General features: G+C 47.3%; 1 protein-coding gene across 2 annotated transcripts in view; it reads left to right on the forward strand.

Moving 5' to 3' along the window:
• Csmd1 (CUB and Sushi multiple domains 1) overlaps positions 1 to 17876 on the forward strand; it is a 1636907-nt gene that overhangs the window by 1238032 nt on the left and 380999 nt on the right. The gene's annotated exons all lie outside the window — the stretch shown is intronic.

The raw sequence follows: 17876 nt of genomic DNA on the forward strand, positions 1-17876 counted from the left end.
GAGTCTTAGCCGGGGGGTGGGGGGGGTGGGGGTGGGGGTGGGGGGGCAGGCATGGAGCTGGCGAACTTCTGACCCAGGGCTGTGCACACTGCCAGGTTGGGCTGGGACGTACTGGGCACAGAGCTGCAGGCAGAAACAAGGAGTCAAAGATGGAGCTTTGGCTCCCACTCTGCTAGTTACTGTCTCTGTGACCCTGAGGGAAGTCATTTTACCTCTCCGTACCTCTGTTTTCATGGCTATAAAATATGTATAATAAACTTTTCCTGCCTGTGGTAAGGATAAAAATGAAATAATGCATGTGAAAACTCAGGAGAGCTAATAAATGTAACCCCATGTAAAATAGCTTTATTATTACCATAACATCTAATTTAAGAAAGGATGTCACTAAAATAAATGAAGGAAAGTTTTAAATAAATGCAAAATTTAAAATATAAATGCAGCAAGTTAATGTCCTATAAAATCCCTTAGGTTACTGTTAAGGGTCTAAAATCATACACTCATTTTTTTAACGCTGCTTGTTGTTAGGAAAGCAATGGCGAGCTATGTATTACAATGACATCCGCGTTATTAGGGCCTCTTCTCAATAGCTGGAATCTATACAGGAAAAGCTAAATGGCCAACTGAATCAAACTGAGGTGCCCTTTGGGAAGCATAATGTAACCAGGACCAGTTGGGCATTTCATCAGCCGCCGCAGAGCAAAGAAGAGCCACTGACTTATTTCCTCAGTGAACCAAATTACAGGAAGAGAAGAGTCAGAGGCTCCCCGCTGGTTTCTGGAACAAACACGTAATTTCAGACAATGCATCAGCCGACATTCTAGGCACTTACATGCCAGCTGATGTTCTCAGCATGGAGTTCATGATCTAATTGGAGAAATGACAGATGTGTGGGATCATCTAACTAGCAGACAGCACACAGAACCCAGGGTCTCAAGACACACACCTCAGATCACACAGGCATTAAAAACCTCCTTTATGTCCCAACGGCATCCACTGCCATCAACCCCGTGTCTCGAGGTTCCCTTTGTGAGGGCCTCTGGGATTCTGGACCCATGTGGGAAGAGAGATCGCCTAAAAATGAGATAAGTCACCCTAAGTGAGGTATTTAAAATTCCCATTTCTGTTAATGGTCTTTTATTTTCTCAACTTTCATGACACCAAAAAAAAACAAAAAAAAACCCTCAAGTGAACATCAAGGGGTCCTTCAGTACCCCCAGTCTTCCCTGAGATGGATGAATGTACTCAGGTTCTTTTTCCAGAGCAGCAGAACCAAGAGAAAATCAAATAACTTACTTAACAAATCTCTGCTGAGCTCTTTGCAAGAATATATATTGATGATCTTCTTGAATTTAATTTGCAGACTGTATGGGAAGATGTCTGCTCACCTGGCCTCCCTCTGGCCATGACAGCTATTAACTGGTGGTGACTGGAGATTGCATTAGCTCAGGATGTACTGGGGACTGCAGGCACAGGATGTGGTTTTAATGTCCACCCTCTGCCAGGGCGAACAGTCCCCTGAGGGAGCTCTGTGTGAGCAGGAGCGAGGATTAGCAGACAGGACGCGGTGGGGCTGATCCATCCTGTGGGACCTGCTCCTCAGGCAGCCCCAGTCCTGTGTGGCCTGTGCGTCCCCCACTGTTTCCTTCCGGTTCTGGGCTGAAGGGCCACACTCTGCCTTTATTAAAACATGCCTGGGCAGATGCACCAGGACAGACCCTAAACACAGAGGTCTGTGTGTTTCTATGTCTTTGATATTATCACAAGAGTCAATCACCACACATCCGGGCCACGGAAGATCACCTCAGCAATCTAGGTCAGGAATAAAGAAAGATGACTCTTAAATTATCTTTCAATAGAAAGGCTGCTTTTCATTACTGGAAATTATGACTACAGATCAATCCAAGTAGACATTGGGTCCTTGGAGCTGTGACCCACACTTCATGTTATTGTTCTCACAATGACACAGCCTCTGAGCCTGGGTCCACTGTCATGTGTGTGGCCTCTGAGCCTGGGTCCACTTTGGCGTAGCCTGTGAACCTGGTCTCACTCTAGCACAGATCACAGTTAAGTGACGGCTCTGTTCTTGACTCAAAGTTTACATGCCATTTTCTTCTCCTTCTCTGCTTCTTATCTAGAAGCTTCTTTGAGTGATTCTTCAAAGAAATATTTATTGAATACCAAGGAGTATGGTAGGACTCAACAGGGAAAAGGGAAGATGATCCATGGTCTCACGGTGAGGAGTGAATAGCTCCTCAGAGGCGCTTTCTGTCATGAGCTGTAGAAATACAGACCCCACAGCAGTGCTAACAGTGACTCTCCACTTCATATGGCACCCCCATCGGAAGCACGTGGCCCTCCTAGCACATTTATCTGTTGGTTTTAGCCTGGGATGGAAAAGGTCACAGAATCTTAAAAGTTTCTTAACATTTATTTTGTTAGGTTCTAGTAAAATGTTCCAATTCTAGGTAAATTTTGGCTGTGTTTGTAGATTTTTAAAATTCCTTTGTGTCTACAAAGCAGCCTACTCATAAAATGTACAAGTTTAAAAAAAATGTTCAATATGAAAAAATATCCATGGATATTGAGTTATTCAGCTTTAGGTCACCGTGACCAAACTATTCTCCATGGACAACTTAAAGAAGGGAAGGTTTCCTCTGGCTCAGGGTTTCAGAGGGCCATCCCATGGACGACGGGCTCCGTAGCTCTGGCCCGAGGTGAGGCAGAACCTCAGGGCAGGAGGACACCATGGAGAAAAGCTGCTTGGTCACAGTGGCCGGGAAGCTGGAAGGGAAAGAGGGTGGGGGTGGGCTGGGGACAAGAGAAAGCCCTCCGTGGTGCACCCCTAGGGACTCTTCCTCCAACCAGGCCCACCAGCAGACGGCTCCCACTTCCTGCCAGTAGACCCATCCAATTATTAGCACATCAGATGGACTGATCCTGGGCTGAGGTCGGGGCCCTCGGATCTGATCACTCCTAAAAGACTCTCTGGACATCACTTTCTGGGGACCAAGTCTTCAACTCGCACACCTGTGGGGGACATTCCAAATTCGAATCTTAACAGATATTAAGAGTGAGTAGGTTAAACAAACCTGTGGGCCTACGTAATTTCAGAAAATTTACAAGCCCTACAATGAGATTCTTTGAACCCCTGGCAACACATAAAAGCTCCAAGGACTCTGAAAACACCCACGTGTGATTCGGCACTGAGAGAGGCCTTCCACTTAGTGGAGTGTTCGTCATGCATGCCTCTTTGGAATTGGTTGTGGAGATACTGCCTTCTGTGTGGAGAACCACAGCAGCTCTTCCTGTGTGCACGCAGGACTGATGGACATGCGTGTCCTCTGTGATTAGACGGCGGCTGCTCTGTAAGCTGTTTCTGCAATGTGACTTGAGTGTACCTCAGGGACGTGGACCCCGTCAGACAGAGCAGCCCAGCCTTTGGGGCCACGTGTGACTTCTGTGTAGTTGCTGGTAAAACCCTGGTTACTTTCCTGTCGGTAGAGAGTCTTTACACCAGGACAGGAGCTCCGGATCCCTGGGAGCACGGGACAGGGTCAGGACCAGGACCAGCTCGCCCAAGTCACATAGGACTGAGTGACCACAGGCCACCTTCATTGTGCTCTCTGGGCTCCCTTCATGTTCTGGGTTCTCAGTTCCCACTACCCTGACCTGGGAACTACAGGCCCCATTGTTGACACTCAGGATTCCAATGCCAGCCCCTGCAGAGGGTCTGGGGAGGCAAGGTAACCCAGGGATGCTGCGGGCTCACGGAACTTTGTCTTCAGCAGTGGATTTGCCATTGGGCAAAAGATGCCACAGGTCCCCAGGAACACTCAGTCTGAAGGCAGCCCTGGGAGTGACCCGGCGGCAAGCTCAGGTCCCAACAGCCTGAGCCAGCAGCAAGAGACCTTCCAGCTGGCCTGGCTGTACATCACAAGCATCACCCAACGTGGCTTTCTCTAAAGGAGCCAAAAACTACAAGCCTGTCAGCCTGAGGAGCTTGGGGTCTCTGCATGATTCATCAGTCAAGAGCACTTCAAGTGTTGTGTTTTTTGATATTAAATTAACTTTAAAGCGAGATTTGTCTTTGGGGAGAATGATATGTGTATTTAAAAGAGCAAGCAGCCGCATTTCTAGTGCCAAAGTCCTGCTCCCTGCCCTCTGCTGTTCAACCTCCAACACTGCTAGGTCAAATGCAAGGGGAAGTGAAAAGTGGTTCTAAAATTGTGAAGAGCACAAAAGGAAGGTATTATTCTATCACTGTAATTATCATTTCTGCCCCAATATAAAAAACCGTCAGCGTTCTGCAGGACTGGGATTCGACGGCCACCATGGAACATGGTAGGAGGAAGGAGGAAGACACTGAAGCACACCCAGCATCTCCTCGGGTGTCCCTCGACACACACAGCAGTGTCAGCTGCTGGCTAGATGCCGACGAGGTCAGCTCTGACCAATGACTGCCAAGGAAGGAGGCTGTCTGGCCTACAGCCAAGCCCATGGTGAGGACACAGACCCCCGCCCAGCTTGGCCAGTCTCTTCAGTGGACAGACACCTTTACAAAACCTCACACCCAGGATGTTGACATTAGGGCAGCCCACGGATGTCCCCAGAGTCCTCGTTTTACTTGTATCTACACAAACTAGTCACCTGTTTAGATTCCTCCTTCCACCCCAGATGAGGTGCAGATAATCCCCTCTGCCACGGCTCCTCCTCTTTCCCGTTCCAGTCACATCCACCTCCCAAGCCTCTGTCCCTTTCCCTGAACTCTGACCCCAGCTCTCACAGGCCATTGCAAGGGTGCTGTGCAGCTGGGGTCACACACCGAGTGGCCTGTCCTGCCTGACTTTCCCCATGTGCTCCTGGTATTCCGCGGCATGCACCAGATTGTTCAGCACCCGCCCGCTGAGGGACTTCTGGGTTGGGTCCCGTTCTTTACTATTGTGCTACGAACATTTGTGTGACCATGAGCTTTTATTTCTCTTGGAAAAATACCCAGGTGTGTGATTGCCAGGTGGCATATTAGCTGGTGTTTAGTTTCCTAAGACGCGGCCAAAGTGCTTCCCAGAGCGGCTCTGTCACTTCACATTCTCACCCTCGCTCCAGGTGACCCAGTTCCTCACACCTGCACTGGCTTGGCGTTGTCACTGTTTCTCTGCTCTGATAGATTTCTGGCGATATCTCTTGTGGTCTCGGTTTTCATTTTCCTGGTGGCCAAGGTGCTGGACACCTTGCCTGTGCTGCTCCCCATTGGCACACTCACCTGGGCACTGGGTCTGCGATGTCTTTCTCTAGTCCCTAGTTGCATTTGCTGAGTGTTTACTTTGAGGATTCTTTGTATATTTGAGATAAATGATCTCTTTTGCTTGTGTTGATGAGGTCTAATGGATGTTGTGCATGAAGTGCTTTGGTGTCGGGCCTGAGGACTCTGTCCAGTACGAGAGCCCAGCAACGCTCCGGTAGGCATTTTCTTACAATTTGTGCAGCTTTCCAGTTTACCCTGAAAGCTACTCCCCATTTGAGTTAGTTTTTATGAAAGGTCCTTGGCGTAGGTTGGGCTCACCATTCTGCCCCGCCATCTGCATGACAGATTGCCCAGCACCATTTTTGAAAGGACTGTCCTTCATCCATTGAATGGGTTTTGTGCCTTTATCAAAACCCCGGGGTGTGTTAGTGGGGGTCATTCCTGGGTTCTCTGTTCTGTGTCACTACTATGTCTAGTTCTCTACCCAAACCACACATTTGTGACCCCGTGGCCATGGTGAGTGATGCTGTCACAGTGGTGTCTCTCACTGCTGTTCAGCGTCCAGTGTCCTGGCTGCTGCAGGGCCTGGGCCATTCCACTCAGCTTGAGCGTAGCCTGGTGCATGTGACCAAGCCCTTGCTGGGGCTGTGATGGGAACTGCTTTCCTGGAGAGGGCTGACGTGCTCACCACATCGTCCTCCCGTCCTTGAGCACATGCTCCTCCGATGTCAGCCAAGACAGAGCAGCATTTTCCTTCTTGAGCTTGCTCCGATGGCGGGTTCCCTCGGTGGAGCATCCGGTGTTAGTTGGCCTTGCGTAGAGGTAGTACAGTTCCTCTTGTGGTGCAGTTGATTTCTTCACACATTGTTGGATTCAGTTTTCTGTATTTTATTTAGGGTGTTTGCACCTACATTCATTAAAGCGATTGATGTGTAGTTCTTTGCACCACTGTCTTTAGTTTTGGTATCAGATTAATACTGGCCTCATTAATGAATGATGAATCATTCTTCTTCTGTTTTCTGGAAGAATTCATGAAAGTTTGCTGTTAATTTTTCTATAAAAGTTTGATGCAATTCCCAGTGAAAACATCTGGGCCTGTAGACTTTATTTTGGGGGAACGTTTTAGTCATAACATCAAGTACTGTAATGGTTATAAGGCTTTGGGGACTCTTTGATCTTGGTTCAGTTTGGGCACTTTGTAGTTTTTGAAGAATCTGTCCATTTTTAATAACTGGTTGAAATTACGAGCTTGAATGTGATCATAACATTTCCTTGTTATCCTCCTGATGGCTGCTGGATCTGTCGTAATCCTGGTTCCACAGCTCATGCGGGCAGCGGGTGGGGTCTGCGTCTTCCCATGCACCTCTCTGCCCTCTTCCCCAGGGTTTGGCAGTTGAGCTGACTTTAGGAGGGGTGGTCTGTCTCGCTGCTTCTCCTGTTTCTCTCACTTGTTTCTGCTGGTCTCCCTCCTCTGGAGTTGGGCTTGCTTGCTCTGCCCCTCCTGGACCCTCCAGGGAGCAGTCTGAGCAGGTTCTCCTCCTCCTCTGCTCTGGGTCCTGCTCAGCTGCACTCCACGGTCACTTGGGCTTTGACCTTCCCCTGAGTCTCCCTCTGCCCCTCCCTGTGGACACTAGGGATGGCATTTGGGGTTCACCTAGATAACCCTTAAGATTAAGGTCCTTATTTGGTGAGGCCCCTTGGTACCTAAAGAGGCACTCACTGGGCCGGAGCTGGGTGGACCTGGCGAGGCCAGGACAGTGACTCTGACCACCTAAGGTGTGGAACCTCGCTTCATGCTAGTCCCCTTCCTTCCTGGATCTTCCCTGCCACCAAAGGTGTTGTGGTTTTTGCTTCTGTGGCTGAATGATCCGGGAGCTCAGGGTGGAAAGCAGGGTGCTGTATCCGGCTGCCCCATTATCCCCCACCCCAGGTTCCTTCTCCTACCTGATTCTACGTGAAGGGCTTCCTGAGCTCTTCAGGAAAGGTAGGAGTGCTACCTACCCTTAATCCATGGTGACAGGTCTGGCCTGAGGGCTTTCAGGTCTCCCTGCTTTGTGAAGGATGAACGTGGTGAGCCCAGAGCTCATTGGTGGACTTGGCTTCTGCCTTGAGGTCCTCCCAGGGCCTCCTGGTGTCTCTCACACCAGCCTCTGGGCACCAGTTTGTTCTTCCTTGGTGTAGTTGAGGTTTTCTTTTTTCTTTAGTTTTTAAAAATCACATTATGAGCTGGTCATGGTGACACATGCCTGAAATCCCAGCAGCTCAGGAGGCTGAGGCAGGAGGATCGTGAGTTCAAAGCCAGCCTCGGCAATGACAAGATGGTAGGCAACTCAGTGAGACCCTGTCTCTGAACAAAATATAAAATAGGGCTGGAGATGGGGCTCAGTGGTCAGGTGCCCCTGAGTTCAATCCCTGGAACTGGGGAAAAAAACCACACAACAACACATCTTCTAGTGCTTTTGCCTGAGTTCTTCATTGGTCCCTGGGCCTGTGCTCTCGTTTTGCCCCTTCAAGAAGGTCCACTTGCCCTTTCTCCAGGTGCTCTTCTGCCCCCTGCCCCCCTTCCTCTGGACCCTAGGATGCTGGGCGGGGCCCAAAGGCAAGGCTTAGCCTACTTTCTCCTCTTCCTGTGATCAGTCTCTCTCTGGTGTCTGGGGCAGGGGAAATATGGTGACCTCCCCTCCTTCCTCCTTCACCTTGATATGGGTCCCTTCCAGCAAGGTTGATTTCAATTTCTGTCATCACACAGGTTAATTTCCATAATTTCTTTTTAAAGGTAACTTCTCTTCAGTGAGACCTCTTTTTCCTCTTTTCCACGTGTTTGGAAGGGATTTGGCAATGATCCCTGCAGTGTTTGTAAGACAGCTGCTCTGAGGTCCTGGTCATGTAACTCCGTCCTCTGACTCATCTCTGTTGCTGTTAGAGACCCTCCTTCCTCGTTGCAGGGTGGTTTTCCCTCTGTTAGAGCGACGAGCGTGTCTGGTGCCTTTTCCTGTTGGGCAGGACGTGCTGGGGACTCTTTCCACCTGTTGTTTCAGGCTCCTGTTCAGGCTTGGCTCTGGCTCAGCTGCTCCTGTGGCTGAGGCTCCGGGAGTCTCACCAGCAGAGTGGTCACGGTGCTCTTGGTCGGCCTGTGGTCCTGGTGCAGAAGGTCCCCACTGCTCCCTGCCTGTGCTGGCCAGTGGAGAAGGGCTCCAGGCTGGCCGAGGTGACGAACAGTGTGAGGAGATGTCTCTTAGTGTGAAGAGGGAGGGGGACCTCCCCAACACCACTCCCCAGTCCTGTTCCTGTGTCCTGGGATGAGGAGGGAGCCTCGGCCCAGACCAGCAGAGCGTCTTCCTGGCTTTCTTCCTCAGAACCTTCCCAGTGGAGGGAGCCTCGTGTTCCCAGGGCAGGTGGAGGCTTCTCCTTGTGGCTTTCAGGCCATCTGTGTCCCTGGGCGCCATATGCGGGGGGGAGGGGTTCTGTTGCCTGGTCAGGAATGGGAAGCAGGGGGCTAGTGGCCTTCTGTTTGGGGAGCCCACAAAGCACATTGCATCCTGCTGTTTCAGCCCCCAGGCCTGCTTCTTTCTGCTCAGGTTCCCATGTGGCTCCTGGTAGCCTCTTGTGCTGTTTCCAAGGCTCAAGTGTGTTTTCTGGGGAGAGGGAATGAGTTAGAGTCTTCACATCCAGAGGACGGGAGTCCACCTGCTTTTGTAGTCTGGGCTACAGTCTATGAAATAACTTCACTTTGGGCCCCTCTTCTGTGTTCCGCTTTGATCTGTAAGATTAAAATGTTTGCATCAGGTATTTTTTATACAGTCCAGTGTATGAACACTTGATAATCCTGATGCTGGTTGGTGAATTTAAAGCAGAGTTTGCACGTGGTTGATGTAACACACGTCGTCTCCTGCACACCTGGATAGAATGGTTTCCTGCTCCTTACAGGCAGACATCCCTGCTGAGACAGTACTTGAGTCAGAGAGGTGAGACCACAGCTCTGCTGACGTCACTGTGATGCTGGTAGGAGCCAGAGTGACTCACCCTAGACTCAACCTCCTGTGTGATAAGGTCAAAGCACACGATTTAGTATTGCAAATGCTCTAACCTCCTGAAGGAGTCACAAAATATATGAACACAGAGAACTATAAATACTGCAGAATAGTTCAGGGTTAGGCTAGTTTTCATCTTCTGGATGGCAATTACTTCTCAATTGCCCAATTTACAATTAAAATGAGTATATTGAAGATGAGCTGACAACTCTAATTTTGGGTATATGCCAGTAGAAAGCAGGTGCAATTTCCTGCAGGTGACATATTGCATCAATTTTATGTCTGGACAGTTTTGTGACATGTTCAGATTTTTTTCCTTCAGGATTTTGGAATTTTTTTTTTCTTTTGTAAACTACCATACAGTAAACAGTACCTTTGTGTGTAAAGACTGACAAATGTGACTACCAGTACTTATCCATGTAAATGCCGCCCACATCAGGACATAGAACAATCTGTTTACTCTGGGAAACCACAGCCTACCTCTGCAGTAACACCCTCTCCCACACCAGTCCTGAACTCCTGTCTATCCTCTATCACCGCAGTTTTGATAATGTCACACAAATAGAAGTAGCCATCTGTCACCGTTGAGACTGCAAGTGAGAATGCACAGTGACAGACCATTTTGGAAAAGTAGCAGGTGGTTTCATATGAAGGTAAATACGCATTAGTCACATGAACCAGCAATCTCATCTCCAGGTATTACCAGAGGGAAATAACATTTCAAGTAAAGTTTAACCCTAAGTATTCAGCCTCTGTAGTTCTAATTGCCAACATTTAAGAACAACCGATACATGTGGTCATGGAAGGAGGACTTTGCTTGGCACTGCCCACAACAGCCATCAGGACAGCCACGACAGTGGAACTGCAGAGGGGTGTGGAGGCAGAGAAACCCGCTGAGTCCCAGCCCAGCTCTCTCATAGGAGCACTTCCTCGCACTAGGACGAGGACGGCACAGTTGAGCCTTTCAGCAGGGACCCGCAGGAGGACTTTCTGAGAAGGGAGACTGTGCAGCCTGGGTGCTGCCCAGCTTTCAGGAACCCGGCCCAGGCTAGACGCCGTGTCATGCAAAGAGCCGTGGCTGGGAGAAGGAACAGACGCCACTCGAGTCCCAGCCTGCGTCAGGGCTGGCTGTCTGCATTGCTTATCCTTTCCCCGTAACTGCCACTGACGCAGCTCGGCACTGACTGATGGCTAGCACAGGCACCTCCTCCACTGCTGTCTGCTGGAAGAGTTGGAGGGTCAGGCCTAAGAGTCCTCCACCACAGTGGATGTCATTCCCCGTCTCCTCATCTGGAAAACAAGAGAAGTCCACGGACTAAGTCACCCAGGGAGTTAATGACAGCCCTTCCACAGAACCCCAAGCACCAGGTCCTCAGTATGCTGCACAGTGAGGCGCAGGCCAGATCATTATTTGGAAATACAATTTTGCAATCTAAGCATGCAGATAGTTAATGAGTGCAGTGCGAGTTGATTTATATTCCAAGTAATCATTTATTCAAAATAATATGCATGTTACACTCTATGCTGAGCGTGGGGACAAAAAGTTTCAGACCTGTTCCCAGACATGGTCAGCAAGAGCTCAGAGCTGGACGGAGGCCATGCCGCAGTAGATGCCCACCTGAGGCCACCTGCACTGAAGTGTGCAGGACTCTACAGTAACCTGGAACAGAAGGCCTCCTCCCCCCAGGAAGAAAAGACATGTCCAGTGAGGACCCTCCCAGTCATTGAAGATGCTCAGTGTCCCCCAGGATCCTAGTGCTGTATCAGGGACTCCAGGGAGCCCCACCTGCAGGCTGAAGGGTTCCAAGAATTTTGGAGAATTGTGGAAAGTCAGCGCGGCTGGAGCGAAGGAGTGGGGCTGGCCGGGGCCACCAAGGGGCTGCGGCAGGGGGCAGCCCTTCTCCTCCCCAAGCAGTGTGTCTAGTTCTCTAACACACAGACCAGACGTCCTCGTGTTGCACTGGGGTACTGTTTTTTAAGTATAAATCAAAACATTATGTTCCATGGTGTCGATTTTGGAGAAAATGGTACTGTTAGAAAAAGGAATTCCAAATTATGTGTTTGATATATGTTAAAGTATTGTATCCAGGCTAGCGTCTGTTGTGTTTTTCTTTTGCAAATTACTGTAAAAATCCTGTTTCAAACAGATAAGCAGCTGCAAGATAACGGCATTATTTACTTCTTTGTTTTAAACAAGTCATCTGTGGTTGCTAGCAAATTAAACAAATTTTGCAAACCTCAAAGAGGAAATAAAAGGACAAATTTTTGTTTCAAATGATCATAAAATAATCTGAAATTAAAAATACCAATTATAAAATATTTTTATTTTTGTATATTTTTAAAACATTAGCTTTTGACTAATTAATCTTAAAATTAATTATAATGTATAATACAAATGTTTCCATGTACATAGCACTCAAATAAGTAAAGGTTTAAAATAAATTCTAAAAAGAATAAGATACATGAACTTTGTGGGTAACAGGGCAACGTATTAGCTTATTCAATTTCATAGTAATTCATGGAAAAAAATTGAATTGAAATCAAGTGCAGTGTGGACCTGCAGCAATTTCCATATAGCACTCCGAGGTATGCCTCAAATAGTTACCTAGGCCATGTAAGGCTTCCCCATGTCTGGGAACTTTCTACATGATAATTAAATTTTTAACAATTTAAAATTAAATCAAATGTCCAGGAGGGAAGAGCCAGGGGCTGGGTTTCAGGAAGATGTCAGTGCAGCCGGCATGAGATGACCTGAGACAGGGAAATAAAGAGAAGGAGTGGCACAGGGGTCTTAAAGGGGCCAAGTTGACCCTCCAGGATCACTTCCCAGCAGAAGGACAGGGCACCAGGAGGTCGAGTGACTCACAGGGGCAGGCGTCCATGTCTGGTTCCCTTAAATGCTCTTCCTCCTGCACTTGCAGTGGAAGTGACCAGCACAGAGTGCGGACCATAAGGTCTGGGGAGGGGCTTGAGGAAAACGGAGATGGCTGGGCAACAGCCAGTGGGAATGGGGAAAATGCCGGCTGAACCCAGGAGAAGGGTGTGGCTGTGAGAGATTAGCTGGAACCTGGAGATGGCAAATACCTGTCCACAAACCCAGCAGATTCTTCACCAGCTTTCCTCTGCCCCTGTGAGGGAAGATAGAGAGTTCAGCAGGCTGACCTCAAGCCAGTGGTGTGTCAGAGAGATGGGACAGAGAACTGTGGACGCTGGTGCGAGCAGCCTAGAGTATCAGCCAGGTGTCCACGCTGAGTGGTGGTGTCATGAACCCAACAGCATGTGTCCCAGGAGCTTGAGCGTAGGTCTCCCTGGGAGCAAGTAACTCGAAAGGTTTGACATGGTCAGAGAAAAGGGTTGGAGCCTAAGTTCTTTATTGTAAAGAATAGTGAGGATCAAGTTTGGACCAGGAGGTCATGGCCTTGAAGGGTCAAGGACCTTCAGTCATATTGGAAGAACTGTCTGTGTGAGACTCGGCCTCCTGTGGGGTCAGATGACAGAAGACAATGATCAGAAATGCAAGACTTCATCACTGGACCCATGGACCTCAAAGTGAGCAGGTCTGACAGCAGAGAGGGGGTGGACACGGAAGGCAGAGGGGAGGGATGCTGAGCCAGTCCCGGCAGAAGGGAGGGGGGAAGGCAGTGCCCTCTCTCTTCTGTGGATTTAGAAGCCAAGAAGCCAACCTGCAGAGCTGCTGAGCTGGTGTGCACAGCTCAGCAAGGCTTTGGGTTGTCACCAAGCTGTAGAGCAAGACTGGGGTAGGTGGCCTGACTTTTCATGGAGACCTTCTTATAAAAATCCTAGCCTCCTGACTGTGTTTTAAGACAAGATAAGCACTGGAAACCACTGGCCTGAAGCAGGCTTGGATCGTCCACTGACTGGTGGGGCCAGCGTGGCCTCCAGCTGGCAGAAGAGACTCCAGGTTCTCTGGGGTAGGACAGCACACTGTGCTGCTCGATGGCTGGTGCAAACCTGGCAGTCAGAAATCGTGGGCAGTGTCCAGAAACAGCTCCAATGACCGCCCCCCGCCCGCCCACAAAAATAGTCCAGTAGAATGAAGACCAAGATTTTCAGTAACAATAAGGAAGTGTACTAATGTGCTATGACTAGAATGTTTAAGAAAATAACTAAAGTGATCTACAATTTCTGCAAAAACCTTCAATCTATAACATCAATCAAATAGAAATTCAAGAACTGAAAAATACTTGAAATAAAGAACTCAACATGTATGGTTTGAACTAGAAGATAGATTAGGAGAAAATAATTAAACCAAGACAGAAAGACAAAAGGAAGAGGAGTCTATGCAGAAAAGGTCCCTGAGTTGTAGAAGAGAGACAGAGAATAGGGCAAAAGCTGTGTGGGAGGAGATTGCCACCAAGAATTCCCAGACCTGACCACAGACATCGAAATTCAGAAGTAGGTGATTTTACAGTCAGTTTAATGCAAGCAAAGTTCAGTCTAGATTATTGTAATAATGCTGATAAAATCAGAAGAAAAGCTCTTTAACCTGCATAAACAAGAGACATTATTTTCAGAAGACCAAGCAAGGCTGAGAGAAGCTTCTGCATGTGAGGGAGGAAGTGGAGCCCAAGACACTGACACTGTGAAGTGCTGAGAAAGAAGAAGCTGGGAGCTGAAGGGGGATCAAGATGTCCTTGGTCAGTCGGCAAGGAAAACAGCGGTCACCAGGCACAGCAAGGGCAAAGCAGGCTGGGTGGAAATGAGGTAAAGCGACCCCGTCACTCCTGCAAGGACAGACGCAGACCTACCAGAGCAGGCTCCTGGTAAGAACTAACACAGAAGGGGAAATCCCACATGTGTGTCATCGCAGCACTGGACAGCAGTGGAGGAGTGTTGTGGGGGAAGGAGGACGGTGCAGCCACACAGGGCGGCATTGGATGTGAACGCGCTCTCACAATGTGTAACAGAAATGGACCTCGCTGCAAGCCGGGCAGGAGCCTCACGGCTAAGCGGGTATTTTCACAAAGTCTCTAAATGCAGCAGTCAGAAGAGAGATCAGCCGCCCTGTGGCATGTTTGAGCAACCTGAATACAAACTTGATACGTAGAAATCTCGGCAACTACTCCCACAGAATACCATTGACTCCAATGCCTCTGGCACTTTCAGTGAAATGGACTATATTCCAAATAGTGATGCTCATTTTAATAAATATCACAAGATTAAAATTATGCAGAGTATTTTCTCTGACCAAATTATAAATAGCCAGAATAATTTTAGATTATTATTAGAAAATACTTAAATGTTTTAAGATAGACTGAGAAATAAACTATTCTTAAAATTAGACACTACTTAGAACTGAATGAGAATGAGAATGCTACTGTTAAAAAGTTTTCTTAAGTGGAAGTCTTTACTGTATACATAAGAGATGTGAATCAATGATCTAAGCTGCTGTTTCATGCAGTTACAGAAGAGCAAACTGTACCAGATGATATTAAAGAGAGGAAATAATTAACATAAAGCTTAGTTAATGAGATAAAAAATAGAGGAAACTCAATAAGACAAAATTTGATCCCTTTCCAACTGATACAAGTGATAAATCTAATTAAAAAACAAGTCATAGGGCTGGGGTTGTGGCTCAGAGGTAGAGCGCTCGCCTAGCAAGAGTAAGACACTAGGTTTGATCCTCAGCACCACATAAAAATAAAAAAAAAGAAAAAAACAGAAATAAAGGTATTGTGTTCACCTATAACAAAAAAAGTATTTAAATAAAAACAAGTCACATTTAATATAGTAATTATAAACATACAGAAACTTAAAAAACACAAAAATTTTATGATTGCTATAAAGCAAGTTAAATACTTTGGTTTAAACTTAAAAATATATATGTGCTAAAAATCACAAAAATGGGGAAAAAAGGGGGGGGTGATCTCTAGCATGGAGTTTTGTAAGAGACAGTTCTGGCCAGCTTTTGTGTACACAATACAATCTTGATTTAATTTAATTTCAAAAAAAAAATTACAAAAATGGTAGTGGAAGAAATCCAAGACCTAAATGCATGGGGAGTGACGAAAACCGTCTGGGTTAGTGGCCTGGAGCACAGGGACCTGCAGGCGGAGCACCAGCCCTGCTAGGGCACCTGCAGGTGCTCAGACTCATGACTTCACAGAAATTAGGTCAAGATGAACCAAGGACTTGAGTCTAAAATGTAAACCTATAAAAGGTTTTAGAAACAGACATACATGAACTTTTTGGGCAAATTCTTCTCAATTTTGACACCAAATCACAATCCGTAGAAGGTAAATTTTTGTTTTCCTATAAATGGACATATGAACGCGGAGATGAGCTACAGACCCTGAGAAATTATTTGCAACCCGTGTCTATGACAAAACACAAGGGTCTGCGCTGTACTCTATGACATAGCTCTGCATACTGGAAGGGGGTGGGAGGGGAGGCAGGGCGAGGGAAGCCATCCAACTGAAAGGAGTCAGAGACACGCACAGACCTTCCACTGAGGAGGGTGTGCACATGGCACTAAGTATACAGCAAGGTCCTTGGCAAGTTAGTGACCTGCTCGTGTGTCAGAGTGGCTAGAGAGTACGTCCACTGGAGTGCTAGATTCTTGTGGAAGGCACAGAGACTGTGTTGCTCACACGTTGCTGATGGCAATGCAATAATTGTACCTCTAGTCTGGGGAACAAGGTTGGATGTTTATTTAAAAACTAAACGTGTGATTATATGGCCCAGCAATCACATTCCTGGGTATTTGTCTCAGAGAAATGAAGATTTGTGTTCTAGAAAAATCTGCACATAAGCATTCAAAGCAGTTTTGTGTGTCATGTAGCAAACTACAGTCATCCCAATAAGCAGATGAGTGACCGAGCTGGTTGTGGCGTGTCCACACCATGAGATCCTACCCAGTGCCACAAAGAAATCAGCCCTCGGACAAACCAACCCTTGGACGGAGCTCCAGGGATTTAAGACAACTGAACACAGTCGATCCCAAAGGCTAAACATGATGATTCCACTTGCATAGTATGTTTAAATGAAAATGACGTGGAGATACAGAGTGGGGTTGCCAAGGGCGAGGGACAGAGGCGGTGGGTGGGGGTGGCAGGAGGAAGTCAGTGTGGTACCTCCTGAGGGAATTCTGCAGGGATGGAACTGGTCTGTAAAGACTGAAGGGTGGATTTCCCACCCACACGGGTGCCTTAACATGGAGCTACACACACAGGAGGTGTGAACCAGACAGCCACACCGTATCAGTGCCAATATCCTGGTTCTGACGTTACGTTATAATTTTGCAGAATGTTAGAATCAGGAGAAACTAGGGGAAAAATACATATTGATTCTAACTATTTTATAGGTATTCACAATTGTCTCAATAAAAACTTCAAAAACACAACATTAATCTTCAACATTAATCAACATTAACCCCTTCTTATACATATAGGCACAATGTGATTCCATGTGGAAATTACAATGAATGAAATACAAACGAGCATGAGTAAGCTGCACCAGGTGATGCTGAACCAAATGTCATGCAGAGCATGACTTCATTCATAGAAAGCCATAAAAACAGGAAACCCAGTCATGTTTCATCCAGGTCGGAGCAAGGGGGCAGGCGGAGGAAGGCCTCTGGGTGCTGGTACCCTTGCTGATCTGTGTGGTGGTTCATTTTACACAGAGCCCCAGAGAGAGTCATTTATGATCCATGCACATTTTTGTTTGTTACACTTCAATAAAATATGTGCATGAAGAGGAAAACAAATCTCTCTTCAAATCAAACAAGGAAGAAACAACTCATCCATGCAGAAAAGAACAATCTTGCCAACAAAAACACATCTCCAGAAAACCATGTGTGCTTGCGGACTGCACGTCAGTCACTGGGACACCTGCTCTCTGGGGCTTGTGGGTAATGCCACTGCACTACTTCTCAGTAATGACTGTTGTTCATCTTGCTCTCAAGATCCAGGTATTCTGTGCCTCCAACAAGAATGCTGGGTTGATAGACAGATGATATGATTGATGGGCTAAATCATGTGTTCATATTCCTGAAACTACTTTGCCGAAAGCAAAGCTTCCTATTTGATTAGGGACATTTGTTTTGGTTGAATTGATTTCTTTCTTGCACTTTTTCTATTTCAACATGCTTTTCTGTCGGCACATCAGGTTCAGTCAATGGATTCAGTGTTTCTTTTCACTGGCTGACAGCAGCTGCTCTGTGACTGTTTTATTAACGTACCCTGAATGCCTCACTGAAGCGCTGCGTGGCTTGACCTGGGCATTAACATGCAGCGGGGAAGCTCAGGAGTGCTGCTGAGTCTGTTTCTGCTAGGCACGCTCTTCTTCTTTGCCATTTTTTTAAACATGTGATTACCTATGATGAGTTTTAATACAGATTGTGAGAAGGTACATGATCAATCTACGCTGGTCAATCCAATCATTTTGTGAATGAACCTGTACCTACCATGGGGTCATGTTGCATGGCCAGTGGCCCCATTTTCCCCAAGATTGTCCCAGTTTTAGCAGCCTAAGTTTGCTTCTGGGGATGCCCTCAGTGGCAGGCAAATGAGGTGGTCCATCACATGAAGCTGATTTTTATAATAAGAGATGTACCTTTGCAGAGATGGAGTACTCACTGT

The sequence above is a fragment of the Marmota marmota genome, unplaced genomic scaffold (assembly GCF_001458135.2).
Source record: "Marmota marmota marmota unplaced genomic scaffold, marMar, whole genome shotgun sequence".
Taxonomy (NCBI): domain Eukaryota; kingdom Metazoa; phylum Chordata; class Mammalia; order Rodentia; family Sciuridae; genus Marmota; species Marmota marmota.